Source organism: Oncorhynchus nerka, linkage group LG2, assembly GCF_034236695.1.
Source record: "Oncorhynchus nerka isolate Pitt River linkage group LG2, Oner_Uvic_2.0, whole genome shotgun sequence".
NCBI lineage: Eukaryota > Metazoa > Chordata > Actinopteri > Salmoniformes > Salmonidae > Oncorhynchus > Oncorhynchus nerka.
The window spans coordinates 69,994,677-70,015,156 of record NC_088397.1 but is presented as its reverse complement, the minus strand read 5'-3'; the positions used below and the strand labels follow the sequence as shown (position 1 = coordinate 70,015,156).

The 20,480-nt window shown below is 42.6% G+C and overlaps 1 pseudogene; it reads right to left on the bottom strand.

The window, feature by feature from the left end:
* Positions 1-3,135: 3,135 nt before the first annotated feature.
* Positions 3,136-10,358, bottom strand: LOC115131558 (microspherule protein 1-like; annotated as a pseudogene).
* Positions 10,359-20,480: the final 10,122 nt, after the last annotated feature.

The window sequence follows — 20,480 nt, the reverse complement described above, 5'->3', positions numbered from 1 at the left end:
CCCCGGTGCACCGGGTCGGTTGAGATGTTGTTTAACGACCAATGGAATGGTCTAAAATATGCAACATCCGCCCATCCAGGGCAACTGGCAATGTTAAACGAACTCGCTCATTGTGAAATACTCGCTGGCCGAAATTGGCCAAATAGGGTTAACTAGCTACTTCAGAAATGGTCTACATCCCCAAATCAAATGATAAAACATAAAGCAAGCCTTGAGTAAACCTATTCTGTTATTCCAATTCCTGATGCTGCTGATCAATTTAAATATCCAACATCCACATTTGATCAGATACCACTTTGTTTTACATTATCTGAAGATGGTAAATCCTCACTGTATGAACAACAAATAGTGGGGAAAGATTTCTAAACGAAGATCTGTATTTAGACAAATGTCTTTTAGGTGAACGGAGCAAAAATGATCCAGCTCACCGAAAAGACTCAGAATGCCCATCACTATAAATTGGCACCCAGGATAACACAGGGTGTTTGATTTAAATTTAACAGAAAATTCCACAATGAGGAGATGGCATAAGATCATAGGGTTTATGTCAATAATACCACTATTTATTCATGTATTAACTGCTACTACAAGTGAGCGTTAACAGATTAATATCGTATTTTTCAATAGACTTCTTTCACTTCTAGAAAATCTGCATATCCACCGATCTGATATTCTTTAATATTGCAGCATATTAAAACGGAGACTGTGGTGTCTCTCCGATTTTGGAAATTAACTACCAACTTTCTACTATGTTGCGAAGAAAATAGTACTATACTGTAGTCAGACAAGCACTACACCTGCTCATGGGACTCTGAGGTTCCGTCTACACCTATCAAGCAAATTATGGAGTAGAAATTATATTTTTCATTGACCGCTCAACTCTCAGATATGAATAACATGAAATACACTGTAATAATGTGTGCTTCAGTATCAAGACTGACGACTAAAAAACAACAACAATCTGCCATTTTGAACCGATTTAATTATCCAACAGCGTTACCTTGTGGTAGAACAAACCCCCTACATTTACATGCTATTATGACCACACTTAAGAAATGGCTCCCTAAAGGAAGGACATACAACTAATGACAAAGTTTAATCCAAACTTTCATACAAAAATCGAAGAAACTGTCACATTTACATGGCATTGGCTTAAGTAGCACTAATATAGATACATACAGTTGAAGTCAGAAGTTTACATACACTTAGGTTGGAGTCATTAAAACTCGTCTTTCAACCACTCCACAAAGTTCTTGTGAACAAACTATAGTTTTGGCAAGTTGGTGAGGACATATACTTTGTGCATGATAAGTAATTTTTCCAACAATTGTTTACAGAAAGATTATTTCACTTATAATTCACTGTACCACAATTCCAGTGGGTCAGAAGTTTACATACACTAAGTTGACTGTGCCATTAAACAGCTTGGAAAATTCCAGAAAAAGATGTCATGGCTTTAGAAGCTTCTGATAGGCTAATTGACATAATTTGAGTCAATTGAAGGTGTACCCGTGGATGTATTTCAAGGCCTACCTTCAAACTCAGTGCCTCTTTGCTTGACATCATGGGAAAATCAAAAGATATCAGCCAAGACCTCAGGAAAAAAGACCTCCACAAGTCTGGTTCATCTTTGGGAGCAATTTACAAACTCCTGAAGGTACCATGTTCATCTGTACAAACAATAGTACGCAAGTATAAACACCATGGGACCATGCAGCCGTCATACTTAACTGACTTGCCTAGTAAAATAAAAAAAATAAAAAAAAAAATACTGCTTAGGAAGAAGACGAGTTCTGTCTCCTAGAGATGAACGCACTTTGGTGTGAAAAGTGCAAATCAATCCCAGAACAACAGCAAAAGGACCTTGTGAAGATGCTGGAGAAAACAGGTACAAAAGTATCTAAATCCACAGTAAAATGAGTCCTATATCGACATAACCTGAAAGGCCGCTCAGCAAGGAAGAAGCCACTGCTCCAAAATCACCATAAAAAAGCCAGACTACGGTTTGCAACTGCACATGGGGACAAAGATCGTACTTTTTGGAGAAATGTCCTCTGGCCTGATGAAACAAAAAAAGAACTGCTTGGCCATATTGACCATTGTTATGTTGGGAGGAAAAAGGGGGAGGCTTGCAAGCCGAAGAACACCATCCCAACCGTGAAGCACGGGGGTGGCAGCATCATGTTGTGGGGGTGCTTTGCTGCAGGAGGGACTGGTGCACTTCACAAAATAGATAGCGTCATGAGGTAGGAAAATTATGTGGATATATTGAAGCAACATCTCAAGACATCAGTCAGGCAGGAAGTTAAAGCTTGGTCGCAAATGGGTCTTCCAAATGGACAATGACCCCAAGCATACTTCCAAAGTTGTGGCAAAATGGCTTAAGGACAACAAAGTCAAGGTATTGGAGTGGCCATCACAAAGCCCTGACCTCAATCCCATAGAAACATTTGTGGGCAGAACTGAAAAAGCGTGTGCGAGCAAGGAGGCCTACAAGCCTGACTCAGTTACACAAGCTCTGGCAGGAGGAATGGGCCAAAATTCACTCAACTTATTGTGGGAAGCTTGTGGAAGGCTACCCGAAACACTTGACCCAAGTTAAACAATTTAAAGGCAATGCTACCAAATACTAATTGAGTGCATGTAAACTTCTGACCCACTGGGAATGTGATGAAATAAATAAATAATTTCCTCTATTATTCTGACATTTCACATTCTTAAAATAAAGTGGTGATCCTAACTGACCTAAGACAGGGAATTTTTACTAGGATTAAATGTATTTGGCTAAAGTGTATGTAAACTTCCGACTTCAACTGTACATACATACACAATATTCCTTTTCAAGTGATTCCCTATCCTGGTCCTAAATGCATTTTTGCATGTACCAGCTCAACCTAAACCAATCTGTATGGGGGAAAAAAAGGAAAAACAGAATTAAAACCAATTCATTGTCTTATATGCACTGTGGAACCTCATGATATGAATGCCAATTTAAACAAGACTAAACTGGTGTTATGGTCCTGTAGTTTTGAAAGTATAATTGAGGGTCTTTGAGATAAGATTCCCCTTAAAATACCCAGCAGTGGAAAGGTTACCAAATATCACAACCATTCTCAGTGTGTGGGTGTCCTGCTCTTACTCCACTGTATAACCATAACCAAAGGGGTTCTGGGTTCCTTTCATTCAAGTCTGTGCTCCTTCATGTGGACCTCATTGCTCTGTATGTAGGAGCTGGCTGGGCAGTAGACAAAGGCATGTGCCTTGGCCTCTGCTCCACTGAGGCAGCACAGCTCTCTCTCTCTCTCACACTGCTGGTTCATCTTAGCTGCTTCTGCCTTGATGAGTGAGATCAGCTGCTGGTTGATCAGGAATACAAAACGAAGACCGGCAATCTGGAGAGATAAGTTACTTGTGAGGTTCATGTTCACGATCGCTGCCGCTGTACATAGTCTATCGGTAAGTAGCCCACCCATTTTTACCTACCTCATCCGCATACTGTTTTTATTTATTTTATTTTATGCTCTTTTGCACACCAAAATCTCTACCTGTACATGACCATCTGATCATTTATCACTCCAGTGTTAATCTGCAAAATTGTAATTATTCGCCTACCTCCTCATGCCTTTTGCACACAATGTATATAGACTCTCCTTTTTTCTACTGTATTATTGACTTGTTAATTGTCTACTCCATGTGTAACTCTGTGTTGTCTGTTCACACTGCTATGCTTTATCATGGCCAGGTCGCAGTTGCAAATGAGAACTTGTTCTCAACTAGCCTACCTGGTTAAATAAAGGTGAAATAAAATAAATAAAATATATTATAAGAGGTGGCTGTTGTTGTTTATGAAATATACACTTTGCCACTTTTAACAAATTTCTCAATCATATTCCCTGCCATTTAAGTTGTCCAGAACCATCCACACACCTCCACCACAGAGTTATTGTTGAGTTTCCACTTGTAGCCAGACAAGACTGGTCTGCCGTCTATGTAGATGGGCCTGCGGCCTTCGTTGGCTATGAAGAAGTCTCCGTTGTTCTTTAGTTTAATGATCCCTGTACATTATGGACATATAATTATAAACCAGTTATAAACACACAATGACAAACTAGGTAAAGTCCTGCTAATATTACCCCATGATAGACATTTAGCAGAAAACAGTCACATTTTAACAGGGTATAATTTCACTAAGGTGACGTGAGGACAAGACAAGCACTGCCCTGTAGAGTCCAGATAATACTAGTTGTTCAGCTTCAGACCCAGATAATGCAGATAGGGGGTGTGTCTGAAATGGCATCTTATTCTTTACATAGTGCACCATTTTTGACCAGGGCCTATAGCGCCACCCCATAGGGTGCCATTTCAGTCACAACCAGTGTTAAATGAGGACCTATGTCATGGTGCTGCATGTGATGTAGTGAGTCACCTTGTTTCCTGGAGATCTTCCAGGCAGGTCCTTCCAGAGACAGATCTACATCGATCTGCTTGTCCTTGGTGGCTCTGCCCAGGGTGATTTAGAGGAACAGTCAGATCAGCTTCATAAAATACAGGACATTTAGCAGACCAAAGCAAGTTAGTCATGTGTGCATATATTTTCATATTTTGTAAGCATACATTTCCGTATAATTAACCTGCTCCACAGTCATCTTACTATGGTGCTAATATAATTTGGTCTTGGACGGTCTAATGTAAATTCAGTTAACTGTCAAATCTGAAATTAGCTGCTCACCTCTCGTGACCTCATAAGGTAGCGACCCATCCGGCCTCTCAGCGCTGCCAGTGTCTGGTTGTCAAAGTCTGGAGAGTTCATCCCTGAGAACAAAACAACATAAAGGGCTAGATTCTATCAGATCTGCACTAGCCGACACCCGCATAGTGGTTGTTTTGTCAAATCCACAAGCGGTTCCTTGCGTTGGCAGTGTCCGAAAAGCTATTGGACGCAACGAAACCACCCGACTTTATAATCTGACAAATCCCATGCAGCCATGTTAGAAGTTAATGCAGCCGCGTTAACAAGTTCTATTGTCTACACCTCAATTAGACTGATACTAGGCTATAAATCCCCCTATTCTATTCGAGATCCTTATTCTATCCCACCTCAAAACCATCACAGATGCCCTCCTTGACCCCCTGCAGTTCGCCTACAGAGCCAACAGGTCACTGTCAAAATGGGTCTCCAATTAAATAAAAAATGTTGTGTTTGTGTTGGAAAGAGAAAGATTAATGCTGAAGAGAAAAAAATATCCAATCAGGATTTTCTTTGGTGGTCTCTGGGTTGAAAAACCTAGCTAGCTCAGTCAGCCATTGACTAGGCCTTCAGAAGAAGGCCTCAGCCATACAACTGTATTAGAGCCGAATTTTGGAATGACAGTGAAATGAACCAATCACATTTTGACTTGCAATGGGTGGGGCCGTTTAGCTATCTCTGAAAATAATGACTGAAACATTGTTACGTGTAAACTTTTTAACCCAACTGGCCACAATGTTCTTTAAGCGCTCAACATTAACTACACACAGATGAATGCCTATTTTATTTTTTCCATCTCCACTGAACAGAATTAGCTGTTTTGGGGTGCAACAAGACAACAGAGGGGTACTTTAGTTTCAGGGCACCATACACACAGCGCCTGTGGTACGGTCAGTTCCCCCACTGAGCTTTAGCGTGTTAGACGCTGTCTGTCTGTCTGGAGGAGTGGCTTCGGGACAAGTCTCTGAATGTGCTTGAGTGGACCATCCAGAGCCCAGAATGAACCCGATCTAACACCTCTATGGATACCTGAAAATAGCTGGGCAGCGACTCCCCATCCAACCTGACAGCACTTGAATACAGCTGTGCCAAGCTTGTAGCGTCATAACCAACAATTTAATCCATTTTACAATAAGGCTGTAACGTAACAAAATGTGGAAAAAGTTAAGGGGTCTGAATACTTTCCGAATGCACTGTATTGCTCACCTGTGATGCTGTCCACCAGGACCTGCCAGCATGGTAGCTCCTGTTCCAGCTGTCTTATCTCCTTCTTCTGATGGCGGTCAGAGATCATCAGCTCTGAGAGTGAGGAGAGAATGAGGAAGGGCAGGAGAGATGATGCAAATCATTTCTACTCCAATAAACAATTAACATGCATTCAGTTGCTCTGAATTTGGTCAATGAAGCACCTTCTTAGACTCCTTTTTATGTGTTAGTAATGTGTAATTTATATACATGGTTCTATGGTTGAGTAACCCACCATGCTCCAGCACCTCCTCCCTGCTCTCCCTGGGTAACGAGACAGAGACACTGATTAAAATGACCGACACGAGAGGAGTTCTGAATTTAACCTCAGGGAAACTTTAATTAATTGTGGTCAGAACGTTTCTCTTACTTTAGCTCAGCATCATCCACCAGCTGCTCAGCATCAGAGAAGTTGAGAACTTGGTTTCCTTTAGGGAGAGGTTGAACTGCAAAAGAGAATCAAACCATACAATAAGGCTCAACTCACTTAGTTTTAGTTTAACAGTCAAACATTTGTGTATAGTTAACTTTTTTTAAATAAATATAGTAACTACACTCCATGGATGTCAAGTGATGGGCTAACAGTGTCCCAAATGGCACCACTACTTTTGACCAACTACAAGGGAATAGGGTGCCATTTGGGATGTAAACTGTGTAATGAACAGATAATCCCAGTTGAGTTTCTCTCACCACTCTGGTCCTCCAGCAGATAGTACTATTTGAGTAGCTGCCAGTGCACCAACAAGCTCTTGGGAGTGCGGGAGGGATAGAACACACTGGGGTGCTTACTCAGCATCTCCTGGAACACCTCCAGCTTGGGCTGACTGCTCTGCTCATCAGAAGAAGAAAAAAAACACGTATTTAAATAAATGCACACTCACTTCTTCAAACGGACACAAATACAGTGCTATCAATCACACACACTTAAACATATGCAGCGAAATACATATTTCACCACAATGATTTTTCCAGCCTCATTAAACTTAGTTAATGACCGAACCATATACACACACAAGTGCATATAAATGACTATATGCACGTGTATATGAAGTCCACACCATATGTATTTGGACAATGAAGCTGAAATGTTACATGTGGCTCTATACTCCAGCATTTTGTATAGAAAGTCATGTTTTATTAAAGTGTATTTTCATACAGATCAGCTTTAATATTGCATATTCGGGAAAGTATTCAGACCCCTTGACCTTTTCCACATTTTGTTATGTTACAGCCTTATTCTAAAATGGATTAAATAAAACACAACGTACACACAATACCCCATAATGACAAAGCAAAATTACTTTATTATTTTCCCCTAACCCTTCCATCTCCCCTAAGTGGTGTAAACTAATGGACAGCAACACTTAGGCTTCTACTTCCAGCTTATACATACTATATACATTTTACGGACTCTTGTTTGTTTTTAATCCCATCCTTCAGCTCCACTCAACCCCTCCCATCTACCTCTCAACTGTGCTGCTTCACAAAAGTTCTGAACCTCTATTCTCATAGATTCTACATATTGCAAATTAAAGAAACATTTTTGCTAAGAGTGTAATTATTACGGATGCACAATATATTGGTGAGCATATCGGAATTGGCCGATATTTGCTAAAAATGCCAACATCGGCGTCAGCCCGATGTCTAGTTGAACGCTGATGTGCAAAACCGATGTCGAAGCTGACGTGCATAGCTATATAATGTAGGTAGATGACGCCATGAAAAATACAGCGCTACACAGAACAAAAATATAAACATACTAAGAGCACACTACCAACAACTACAGTGGGTCAAAAAAGTATTTAGTCAGCCACCAATTGTGCAAGTTCTCCCACTTAAAAAGATGAGAGAGGCCTGTAATTTTCATCATAGGTACACTTCAACCATGACAGACAAAATGAGGGGGAAAAACATCCCGAAAATCACATTGTAGGATTTTTAATGAATTTATTTGCAAATTATGGTGGAAAATAAGTATTTGGTCAATAACAAAAGTTTATCTCAATACTTTGTTATATACCCTTTGTTGGCAATGACAAAGGTCAAACGTTTTCTGTAAGTCTTCACAAGGTTTTCACACACTGTTGCTGGTATTTTGGCCCATTCCTCCATGCAGATCTCCTCTAGAGCAATGATGTTTTGGGGCTGTTGCTGGGCAACACGGACTTTCAACTCCCTCCAAAGATTTTCTATGGGGTTGAGATCTGGAGACTGGCTAGGCCACTCCAGGACCTTGAAATGCTTCTTACGAAGCCACTCCTTCCGTTGCCCGGTGTGTTTGGGATCATTGTCATACTGAAAGACCCAGCCACGTTTCATCTTCAATGCCCTTGCTGATGGAAGGAGGTTTTCACTCAAAATCTCAAGATACATGGCCTCATTCATTCTTTCCTTTACACGGATCAGTCGTCCTGATCCCTTTACAGAAAAACAGCCACAAAGCATGATGTTTCCACCCCCATGCTTCACAGTAGGTATGGTGTTTTTTGGATGCAACTCAGCATTATTTGTCCTCCAAACACGACGAGTTGAGGTTTTACCAAAAAGTTCTATTTTGGTTTCATCTGACCATATGACATTCTCCCAATCTTCTTCTGGATCATCCAATTGCTCTCTAGCAAACTTCAGACGGGCCTGGACATGTACTGGCTTAAGCAGGGGGACACGTCTGGCACTGCAGGATTTGAGTCCCTGGCGGCGTAGTGTGTTACTGATGGTAGGCTTTGTTACTTTGGTCCCAGCTCTCTGCAGGTCATTCACTAGGTCCCCCCGTGTGGTTCTGGGATTTTTGCTCACTGTTCTTGTGATCATTTTGACCCCACGGGGTGAGATCTTGCGTGGAGCCCCAGATCAAGGGAGATTATCAGTGGTCTTGTATGTCTTCCATTTCCTAATAATTGCTCCCACAGTTGATTTCTTCAAAACAAGCTGCTTACCTATTGCAGATTCAGTCTTCCCAGCCTGGTGCAGGTCTACAATTTTGTTTCTGGTGTCCTTTGACAGCTCTTTGGTCTTGGCCATAGTGGAGTTTGGAGTGTGACTGTTTGAGGTTGTGGACAGGTGTCTTTTATACTGATAACAAGTTCAAAGAGGTGCCATTAATACAGGTAACGAGTGGAGGACAGAGGAGCCTCTTAAAGAAGAAGTTACAGGTCTGTGAGAGCCAGAAATCTTACTTGTTTGTAGGTGACCAAATACTTATTTTCCACCATAATTTGCAAATAAATTCATTAAAAATCCTACAATGTGATTTTCTGGATTTTTTTCTAATTTTGTCTGTCATAGTTGAAGTGTACCTATGATGAAAATTACAGGCCTCTCTCATCTTTTTAAGTGGGAGAACTTGCACAATTGGTGGCTGACTAAATACTTTTTTGCCCCACTGTAAATTAGTTCAAGTCGAGCAGTCATTTGAAAGAGTAAGAACATTTCAGCGAGACAACTCCAAGGCAAAATCCATTAACGCAAAGATAATGGAATTCTTTGCCCTTGACAATCAACCGTTCTTTGTCGTGGGTGATGTTGGCTTTCGCCGACTGGTCAAGCACCTTGAGCCCCGGTACACACTACCAAGTAGGTGCTATTTTTCAGATGTTGCCCTACCGGAGTTACACAGTATTGTTGAAACACATCCATGAGCTACTTGCAGTGGGCATCACTGCTATTAGCTTCACGACTGACATTCGGACCAGCGATATCAGCCCCATGAGCATGCTGAGCCTGACAGCACAGTCAGACTCAGAAAGAGATCCACACCCCTGCGGAGATGGTGTTTGGTCGGCCCCTGGATAGCCCTCATGTTCCCCTGGAGACTCCAGGACTTTCGCCAGAGAGCAGCTGGTGAATGCAGGTGTGAGGCAGAAAAGGAACTACGGCGTGCACACCCGGGAAGGCACTTTGTGGCTGGGGAGCTGGTCTGGGTCTACAGCCCCCTAAGAAAAAAAGGCAGATGCCCCAAGTTGGACAGTCACAGGGTGGGACCCTGCAGCGTCCTGAAGAGGGTACGGGAGGTTTTTTACCGGGTGCAGCTTCCTCCCGGGGGGAGAAAAGTGGCATTGCACCTGGACAGGTTATCCCCATACAGAGGGGCCTCTTCTCCCCAAACCCCAGGGACCCCCACAATTCCCCTCTCTGGCAATGACATTCTCCAGGCACCCACCCCCAGGTGTCGCAGACAAGGCTCCAGACAGCCCACCCCCCCTGTCTCCCTCCCTGTGTCACCGCGTGGTTCCCCAGAGCCACAGACTGCATTCCCCATTCCCGCTTCCTTGTCCCCCATATCCCTTCCTTCATTCCCTGGGTCCCAGAGAGGCAGCCCCCTGCCACGGATGGAGCCCCCTGTTTCACATCTGGACACTGCGACCATCACGGCCACGCAGGCAAAGGAGACCTCCGGGTCACTTCAGAGACTTTGTTTGTTCCCTCGGGGATGAGGGACTTTGTGGTGGGGGGGGCTGTGTAGCGACCCGCACAGACAGCTGTGTGTTATGTGTTAGGCTATTAGTGGGTTGTGTTGTACTTACCAGTGTTCGCGGGGTCCGACATGGCAATCAACCTGCTATCTGCCAATCCCGGGAATGCCTGGAATGTTCTGATGCCGGGCATCCTAGCAATTGGCGGAGTGGCGTGGAGGGGGTTTGGGCAGGGGATGGAGCATTGGAAGTTAAGACCAGGTTTAGCCATTGCTCTCTCTCTTATGTCTGGGCTTCACAAGAGAAGGTCACGGTTGGCTTGTGGGGTATCTTTCATTTATTTGGCGTGGGCTAACAGCCTAACAGTAGCCTGTGTAAAGTTGGGTTAATAAACCGTCAATTCGTAAAATCAAGCCTCAGTCTGGACAATTGTTCCTTTATGATCTAGTCAGGTCATTACAATACATCCTTGCTCATCGGCCTGTTGATAGAGCTACATTCACCGACAGGAGTTCTTGCACCGTCTCGACTGTGAAAGACTTCTCCGCTTGTGATGTACAGTTTATGACCATTGCAATAAATAATACACCTTTTTAGTCCACCTTTTTAACATGTAGCATTTCACTATCCCTCGGGTCATGATGGCTCTACTACCATTGCTTCTTCCCCACCCCTCATTCCTTCCAATTCTCTCACCACCTCCAGACAGGAGACGCTGGACACTTGCCCTTGCCACTTCATTCTCCTTCACCCTAACAGGGCACCCCAAGAATTCAGGCGCATATTCACCTCCACAGTTGCAGCATTTCCCTTCATCTGGCATAAGATATTCTTCCGTTCTGCACACACTTGACACATGACCAAATATTTTACATTTATGACACTGAAGGGGCTTGCGCACAAAAGCTCTTACAGGGTATCTCATGAATCCTAACTTTATATGAGAAGGGAGAGACTAAATCTAAGAACAATAGAATGGAAGTTAAGTTATTTTCTCCTTCCACCTTACAGGTCAATCAACGTGCACCAACCACTCCATTAATGTATTCAGTTATATCATCTGCCTTTAAATCTAAATAAGCCCACATCTTGTGACTCTCACCGACTCCACACTTTCCTCCAACACATTCCATATTTTCCTGGAGACATTAAAACCTCTACGGGATCGGTGTCCCTGCCCCACGGGACGGTTGAGCTAATGTGCGCTAATGTGATTAGCATGAGGTTGTAAGTAACAAGAAAATGTCCCAGGACATAGACATATCTGATATGAAAGCTTAAATTCTTGTTAATCTAACGGCACTGCCCAATTTACAGTAGCTATTACAGTGCAGTGAAAGAATACCATGCTACTGTTCGAGGAGAGTGCACAGTTATGAACTTGAAAATGGATTAATAAACCAATTAGAAACATTTGGGCAAACTTGATACAACATTTTGAACAGAAACACAATGGTTTGTTGGATCAGTCTAAAACTTTGCACAAGCACTGCTGCCTTCTAGAGGCCCAAATCTAAATTGCGCCTAAACTGTAACAATACATTGTGGCCTTTTTCTTGCATTTCAAAATATTATCTTATCTTTTAACAGATTTAATGGATTATATTCTCCTACATTCATTTCACATTTCCACAAACTTCAAAGTGTTTAATTTCAAATGGTATCAAGAATATGCATATCCTTGCTTCAGTTCTCCAGACAGTTAGATTTGGGAATGTTATTTTAGGTGAAAGTAGCATTGATCCAAAACCCTGTCTCTGACCAAAAACAATTCTAGTGGTTTCCTATTTTCCAACATAGCTTTACTTCGTTTCCCTTTTTCTTCGGCCACTGTAACCAACTCAGTCACACTTTCTATACTATTAGCTTCACTTGACTCATTAGCAGTTTCAATCAAAACCTCAGTTTCCGCCATCTTCCATTTCCCACATCCGTTCCTTCCAACCTATCTTATATTCGACATTAGTTAGCTAGCAACATTTTCGCTAACAATAAAACACATTTCCGATATGCACAGGAAATGTCATTTGCAGTCTTCCTCACAACAGTCTCGTAACGTCCATCACTGCCACCAACAAGGGCTGGAGTCTTCTTCGAAGAGGTTTAACGGCGTCCGATAAATGTTGCATTACTGCCACCTACTAGACTGGAGTACAACTCCCTTATACTTTGCTTGAAAAAAATAAATCGAACACAACACTCACAAAAATAATTACAAATCAAAAATAACACCACCCTACTCCAGTATTTAATCTATTTAGTCCTACCTCAGGCCAACACCCTGTAACTCTTCCAATGTCAAGTCTCGCACACCCAAATACCTGTCTGCAGCTGCCACCACAACCTACATTTTCTGCCACTTACATTCCATCTATGCAGTACAGTTGATAACCATTGCTATAAATGCTAAAAATCCAATCTTACTGAAACATATTTCACTTGTTGGTTTATCCTTCTGTATTGGTACAGATCTACTACTCACACCACCTCTCAGGATCCCTCCCCCTTGATCCATCTTCCTCTACTTTCTTCACAACCTCAGAACACGACAACTTCTGCACAACTCTAACCCTGGAAACCTCGACCTGCTTCTCTCGCACGGGACAATTCTGATCCCCAGCCACAAGGGCACCACTACAATTATCACATACCACTACTTTCCCCAATGCAACACATTCCTTTGTCTCATACCCTTCAGCACACTTCTCACACCTAGGAACCTCCCTCCTACACAGAGGACATTTCTTCAAAAAGTACGATATTTGTCCCCATGTGCAGTTGCAAACCTTAGTCTGGCTTTTTTTTATGGCGGTTTTGGAGCAGTGGCTTCTTCCTTGCTGAGCAGCCTTCCAGGTTATGTCGATATAGGACTTGTTTTACTGTGGATATAGATACTTTTGTACCTGTTTCCTCCAGCATCTTCACAAGGTCCTTTGCTGTTGTTCTGGGATTGATATGCACTTTTCGCACCAAAGTACGTTCATCTCTAGGAGACAGAATGCGTCTCCTTCCTGAGCGGTATGACGGCTGCGTTGTCCCACTTGCATACTATTGTTTGTACAGATGAATGTTGTACCTTCAGGTGTTTGGAAATTGCTCCCAAGGATGAACCAGACTTGGTCTTGGCTGATTTCTTTAGATTTTCCCATGATGTCAAGCAAAGAAGCACTGAGTTTGAAGGTAGGCCTTGAAATACATCCACAGGTACACCTCCACTTGACTCAAATTATGTAAATTAGGCTATTAGAAGCTTCTAAAGCCATGAAATCATTTTCTGGAATTTTCCAAGCTGTTCAAAGGCACAGTCAACTTAGTGTATGTAAACTTCTGACCCACTGGATTTGTGATACAGTGAATTGTAAGTGAAATAAATTGTCTGTAAACAATTGTTGGAAAAATTACTTGTGTCATGAACAAAGTAGATGTCCTAACCGACTTGCCAAAACTATAGTTTTTTAACAAGAAATATGTGGAGTGGTTGAAAACCGAGTTTTAATGACTCCAACCTAAGCATTTGTAAACTTCCGACTTCAAATGTATATATCCTAACAAACTTTGTCGAGCAAAGACTCTTCTGTTTCACCACTCACACCACTCTGTCTGCGTCGCACCAAACGACAAGCATCACAAACAACGGGAATCTTCGCCTTCAGTTGGACAACTTTTACATTTACTGCTACCCCAGTAATCACTCATTTCAATGGCAATCTTTTCTTGAGAGCAAAACAATTCACATTTCTTGCCCCCATTTGTTTAACACGGAGCGCCTTCTCCCTCTGACCAGCAGAAACACAAACAATTATCACAAGACCACTTCTGGTTACCCTCACCGTTTCCACAGCCCCCAACTCTGTTTTCACCCACCCTGAAACCACAAATGGATCTGCGAAAAGGCAAGGGTCCACTTTTCCCAAAAACTTCACTCCTACTTTCACAGACTCATCTTTATCCTGACCCTCAGTGCAAGCCTTGGGCCTGAGAACTTCATCACTCTTAACAACTCTGATACTTCAACCTCATTAACTTCCATTTCTCCTACTGTCTTCAGCTCACTCTGCTTACACTTTCTACCATTCTTCTTTAACAAACCATCTCCCTTTTCCCGCCATCTTCCTCCCTCTTTCTCTCAGACCTCCTCTGACTCTCTTTTTCCCTCCATTCTTCCTCAGTATTCCAAGTATTCGTCTCCTTATGATAATACTGCACTTCTCCTGACATACATCTTATTCTTGCCTTTTCAAGGGACGCCATTTAACCAGCTGTCACAATCTCTGTACAATCAGCACAAACCCTTCGGGATGTAGTGTAACGGATGTTAAACGGCTAGCTTAGTTAGCGGTGGTGCGCGCTAAATAGCGTTTCAATCGGTGACGTCACTTGCTCTGAGACCTTGAAGTAGTTGTTCACCTTGCTCAGCAAGGGCCGTGGCTTTTGTGGAGCGATGGGTAACGATGCTTCGTGGGTGACTTGTTGATGTGTGAAGAGGGTCCCTGGTTCACGCCCGGGTATGGGCGAGGGGACGGTTTAAAGTTATACTGTGACATTGATGCTGTTGACCCGGATCACTGGTTGCTGCGGAAAAGGAGGAGGTCAAAAGGGGGGTGAGTGTAACGGATATGAAATGGCTAGCTTAGTTAGCGGTGTTGCACGCTAAATAGCGTTTCAATCGGTGACATCACTTGCTCTGAGACCTTGAAGTAGTTGTTCCCCTTGCTCTGCAAGGGCCACGGCTTTTGTGGAGCGATGGGTAACGATGCTTCGTGGGTGACTGTTGTTGATGTGTGCAGAGGGTCCCTGGTTCGCGCCCGGGTATGGGCGAGGGGACGTTCTAACGTTATACTGTTACAGTAGCGCTCAACAGTGCATCCCACTTATAACGCAGCTGCTTCCTCTTGATATTCTCCTTTAACAAAAGCTACCGAAAAGCTTTTCCATTTCAAACAAGCACGCTCCTCAAACCATCCTCCACCATCCCGCTTCATAACAGGGCTGGAGTATGGAATGCTTGTTGACATGTAGCCATTACCCCAAAATGCAAATAATGGCTGTGTAGTTCCAGCATGTGAACTCTTAGGACATGTGCAATTAATGATGACCTGGTTTAGTCAAATATTTTACCAATAGATGGTGCTGCAAGACACCTCTCTTTTTTACAGTCATTGCACAAGACAGCGTTTTGTTTGAATCATCTAGATCAGGGTTACCCTTGCACGACACAGCTGATTCAAATAACCAACTACTCCTCAAGCTTTGATCATTTGAATCAGCTGTGTAGTGTCAGGGCAAAAAACAAAATATGTACCACTTGGGGTCCCGAGGACCGAGTTTGGGAAACGCTGATATAGATGTATAGAGATCGCAACGTTGTATCTGTCACATTATGGCGTCTGTGAGAGTACGGGCAGAGTCATCTCCATTTTTAAGTAGTCAATTTCATTCTTCTACTAGCTACTTCTATGACTAAACAAATTGAAAGGATACATACTGTGTTATTTGAACAGGTAAAGCCAAGGTTGGTGATTTACTGCCACTTGCAGTTATGGAATGTTTGCTCACAAGTATAATTCATTGGGTTGATCCTCCTGATGACCTGGATGGAATTATGTAATCCTTCCTTAACCCATAGGAAGTCCCACCCAGTTGACTATTTCAAGATGGTGAAAGTCCTCAATGCCAGTGCCTATGTTAAAACAGGATTTTGGGTGCTAGAGTCCTCTATACATCTCTATGGTTTGAATTCACAAGACTATAATAGACTACATTATTTTCGAAATTAGGAAGTACAATCATACTAATGGATTGAGCAATTCTGAAAAATCAAAATCAATCATTATAATCTATAATTTGTGTTATCTATTTCAACTTTCGCAATTCACTTTTCACCTATACAATCACATAACATACCCTCCTAATGTCCCCTAACTCCACATCCCCTTCAACACACCCTGTTACGTGTTGTCTGTTTACCAGACAACATAAATTAGGCTGACTAGACTGAGTCTGTATAGGCAGTGAAAGGCACAGACCCACTGCTTACAGTCACCTGCTAAAGTCCAGCATTGACCTGGTCTGTTCTCAGCCCACCTAAGGCCCCTACCTCTGTTGCTGCCTCTGCCAGGCAGAGGGTGAAATAAGAGAAAAGGAGTCTATGAATTATTAACCTTTTTGGAAAAAATTCAGCTCTGACTGGCTATGGATGTTTTTCCTCCAGTATTTTAGTCCACCACTTAGGCGGGCTTAATTTATTGTAGGCCTATGCATGTATAATACTATAAAATGTATTTTAGTCCACCACTTAGGCGGGCTTCATTTATTGTAGGCCTATGCATGTATAATACTATAAAATGTATTTTAGTCCACCACTTAGGCGGGCTTCATTTATTGTAGGCCTATGCATGTATAATACTATAAAATGTATTTTAGTCCACCACTTAGGCGGGCTTCATTTATTGTAGGCCTATGCATGTATAATACTATAAAATGTATTTTAGTCCACCACTTAGGCGGGCTTAATTTATTGTAGGCCTATGCATGTATAATACTATAAAATGTATTTTAGTCCACCACTTAGGCGGGCTTCATTTATTGTAGGCCTATGCATGTATAATACTATAAAATGTATTTTAGTCCACCACTTAGGCGGGCTTCATTTATTGTAGGCCTATGCATGTATAATACTATAAAATGTATTTTAGTCCACCACTTAGGCGGGCTTCATTTATTGTAGGCCTATGCATGTATAATACTATAAAATGTATTTTAGTCCACCACTTAGACGGGCTTCATTTATTGTAGGCCTATGCATGTATAATACTATAAAATGCAACATGTGTTTACAGCTGTGTTGGAAATGCATTGTTCTGTTCATGGTCAGAATATTTTGGAGAGTGAAGCATGATTAATTGAAGGAAGTGTGGTTGGTATTTTACTCAGAAAGAGAGGCATACCCATCAAAATAACATCCTACTAATGAGTAGGCCTACCACTGCAGTGTACTCTTTTACATAATTTATAATCTAGCGGGTTGCTTCCTGTCTGCCTCAACCTTTGTTCCAGTGTGATTTGGGCATTTTGGACAGTCAGGGTTATGTGCAAAACCCTCACTCTCTCATCCAGAATGTAATTGGGGGTGGAGTAGTTATGTTATGCAAACTGTTGACCTGCAAACTTAGCACCAATGTACGGTAGCACAATGTCCCCACAGACACATCCCACAGGAACAGCGATACCCAGCAGCAGCATTCTCAGAACCACCTGCCTTCATGTCTAAATATTAGTCCATTGGTTTGAGCCACAGACAAGCTCGAATCAGAAACTAGGTTACAATGTCTTATACGTCTGGGAATTGCCAGGGACCTCACAATACAATATTCTCGCGATAATTATGTTCCGATACGATATGTATTGCGATTCTCACGATTCTATATGTATTGTGATACGATACTGCGATTTTATTGAGATTTGATGTTCCAAACATACTGCTCACTATATGTCTTCTGCAGAGAGTCAAGAGAGAGCATGAGAAAATGTCCTTGATCAGTCAAGGAAATAAAAATGCTGAAAACACGTAGGCTAACTATTTAAAAAGGAGATGGAGAACAAGCTATAGGATGAAAATGAGCGGAATGTTAATGCAGGTACTGCCGACTAACGATAGCTAGCGGTACCTGCAGTAGCAAAAAATAATATATACACTGAACAAAAATATAAATGCAACATGCAACAGTTTCAAAGATGAGTTAGTGAGTTACTGTTCATATAAGGACATCGGTCAATTGAAATAAATAAATTAGGCCCTAATCTATGGATTTCACATGACTGGGAATACAGATAGGGATCTGTCGGTCACAGATACCTTACAAAAAAGGTAGGGGCGTGGATCAGAAAACCAGTCAGTATCTTGTGACCACCATTTGCCTCATGCAGCATGACACATCTCCTTTGCATAGAGTTGATCAGGCTGTTGATTGTGGCCTGTAAAATGTTGTCCCACTCCTCTTCAATGGCTGTGTGAAGTTTCTGGATATTAGTGGGAACTGGAACACGCTGCCGTACACGTTGATCCAGAGCATCCCAAACATGCTCAATAGGTGACATGTCTGGTGAGTATGCAGGCCATAAAAGAACTGGGACATTTCCAGCTTCCAGGACTTCAGACCCTTCAAATCAAATCCAATTTTATTTGTCACATGAGCTGAATACAACAGGTGTAGTAGACCTTACTGTGAAAAGCTTACTTATAAGCACTTAACCAACAATGCAGTTCAAGAAAATAAACTTTACTAAATAAACTCAAGTAAAACAAAAAAAAGTAACACAATCAACATAACAATAATGAGACTATATACAGAGGGTACCGGTACCGAGTCAATGTACGGGGGGTATAGGTTAGTTGAGGTAATTTGTACATGTAGGTAGGGAGACAGTGACTATGCATAGACAATAAACAGCGAGTAGCAGCAGTGTAAAAACAAAGGGGGCGATGTATAAGTAAATAGTCCGGGTGGCCATTTTATTAATTGTTCTGCAGTCTTATGGCTTGGGGGTAGAAGCTGTTAATAAGGAGCCTTTTGGACCTGGACTTGGCGCTCCGGTACCGCTTGCCGTGCAGTAGCAGAGTGAACAGTCTATGACTTGGATGACTGGAATCTTTGACCATTTTTTGGGCCTTCCTCTGACACCGCCGAGTATATAGGTCCTGAATGACAGGAAGGTTGGCCTCAGTGATGTACTGGGCTGTATGCACTACCTTACGGTCGGATGCCTAGCAGTTGCCATACCAGACAGTGATGCAACTGGTCAGGATGCTCTCAATGGAGCAGCTGTAGAACTTTTTGAGGATCTGTGGACCTATGCCAAATCTTTTCAGTCTCCTGAGGGGAAAAATGTGTTATTGTGCCCTCTTCATGAGTGTCTTGGTGTGTTTGGACCATGCAAGTTTGTTAGTGATGTGGACACCAAGGATCTTGAAACTCTCGACCCGCTCCACTACAGCCCTGTCGATGTTAATGTTCGGCCCTCCTGTAGTCCATGATCAGCTCCTTTGTTTTGCTCACATTGAGGTTGTTGTCCTTAGCTTAGTGATGAGCTTTGAGGGCACTATGGTGTTGAACACTGAGCTGTAGTCAATGAACAGCATTCTCACATAGGTGTTCCTTAAGTCCAGGTGGGAAAGGGCGGTGTGGAGTGCGATTGAGATTACGTCATCTGTGGATCTGTTGGGGCGGTATGCGAATTTGGAGTGGGTCTAGGGTTTCCGGGATGATGGTGTTGATGTGAGTCATGACCAGCCTTTCAAAGCACTTCATGGCTAACGCCGTGCTATGGGGAGGTAGTCATTTAGGCAGGTTACCATCGTTTCCTTGGGCACAAGGACTATGGTCGTCTGCTTGAAACATGTAGGTTTTACAGACTAGAGATTGAAAATGTCAGTGAAGACACTTGACAGTTGATCCGCGCATGCTCTAAGTACACGTCCTGGTAATCTATCTGGCCCCGCGGCCTTCTGAATGTTGACCTGTTTAAAGGTCTTGCTCACATCGGCTACAAAGAGCGTGATCACATAGTCGTCCGGAACAGCTGGTGCCCTTATGCATGCTTCATTGTTGCTTGCCTCGAAGCATACATATAAAGCATTTACTGTAGCTCGTCTGGTAGGCTGACGTCACTAGGCAGCTCACGGCTGGGTTTCCCTTTGTAGTCCGTAATAGTTTCCAAGCCCTGCCGCATCCAACGAGCGTCAGAGCCGGTGTAGTAGGATTCAATCTTAGTCCTGTATTGACGCTTTGCCTGTTTGATGGTTCGTCATGAGACATGGGGCTGTGTATTATCATACTGAATCAGGATGTGATGGCGGTGGATGAATGGCATGACAATGGGCCTAAGGATCTCATCATGGTATCTCTGTGCATTTAAATGACTTATGCTTGCAAATACCATAACCACACCACCACGGGGCACTCTGTTCACAATGTTGACATCAGCAAACCGCTCGCCCACACGTCTGCCATTTGCCTTGTACAGTTGACACTGAGATTCATCCGTGAAGAGCACACTTCTCCAGTATGCCAGTGGCC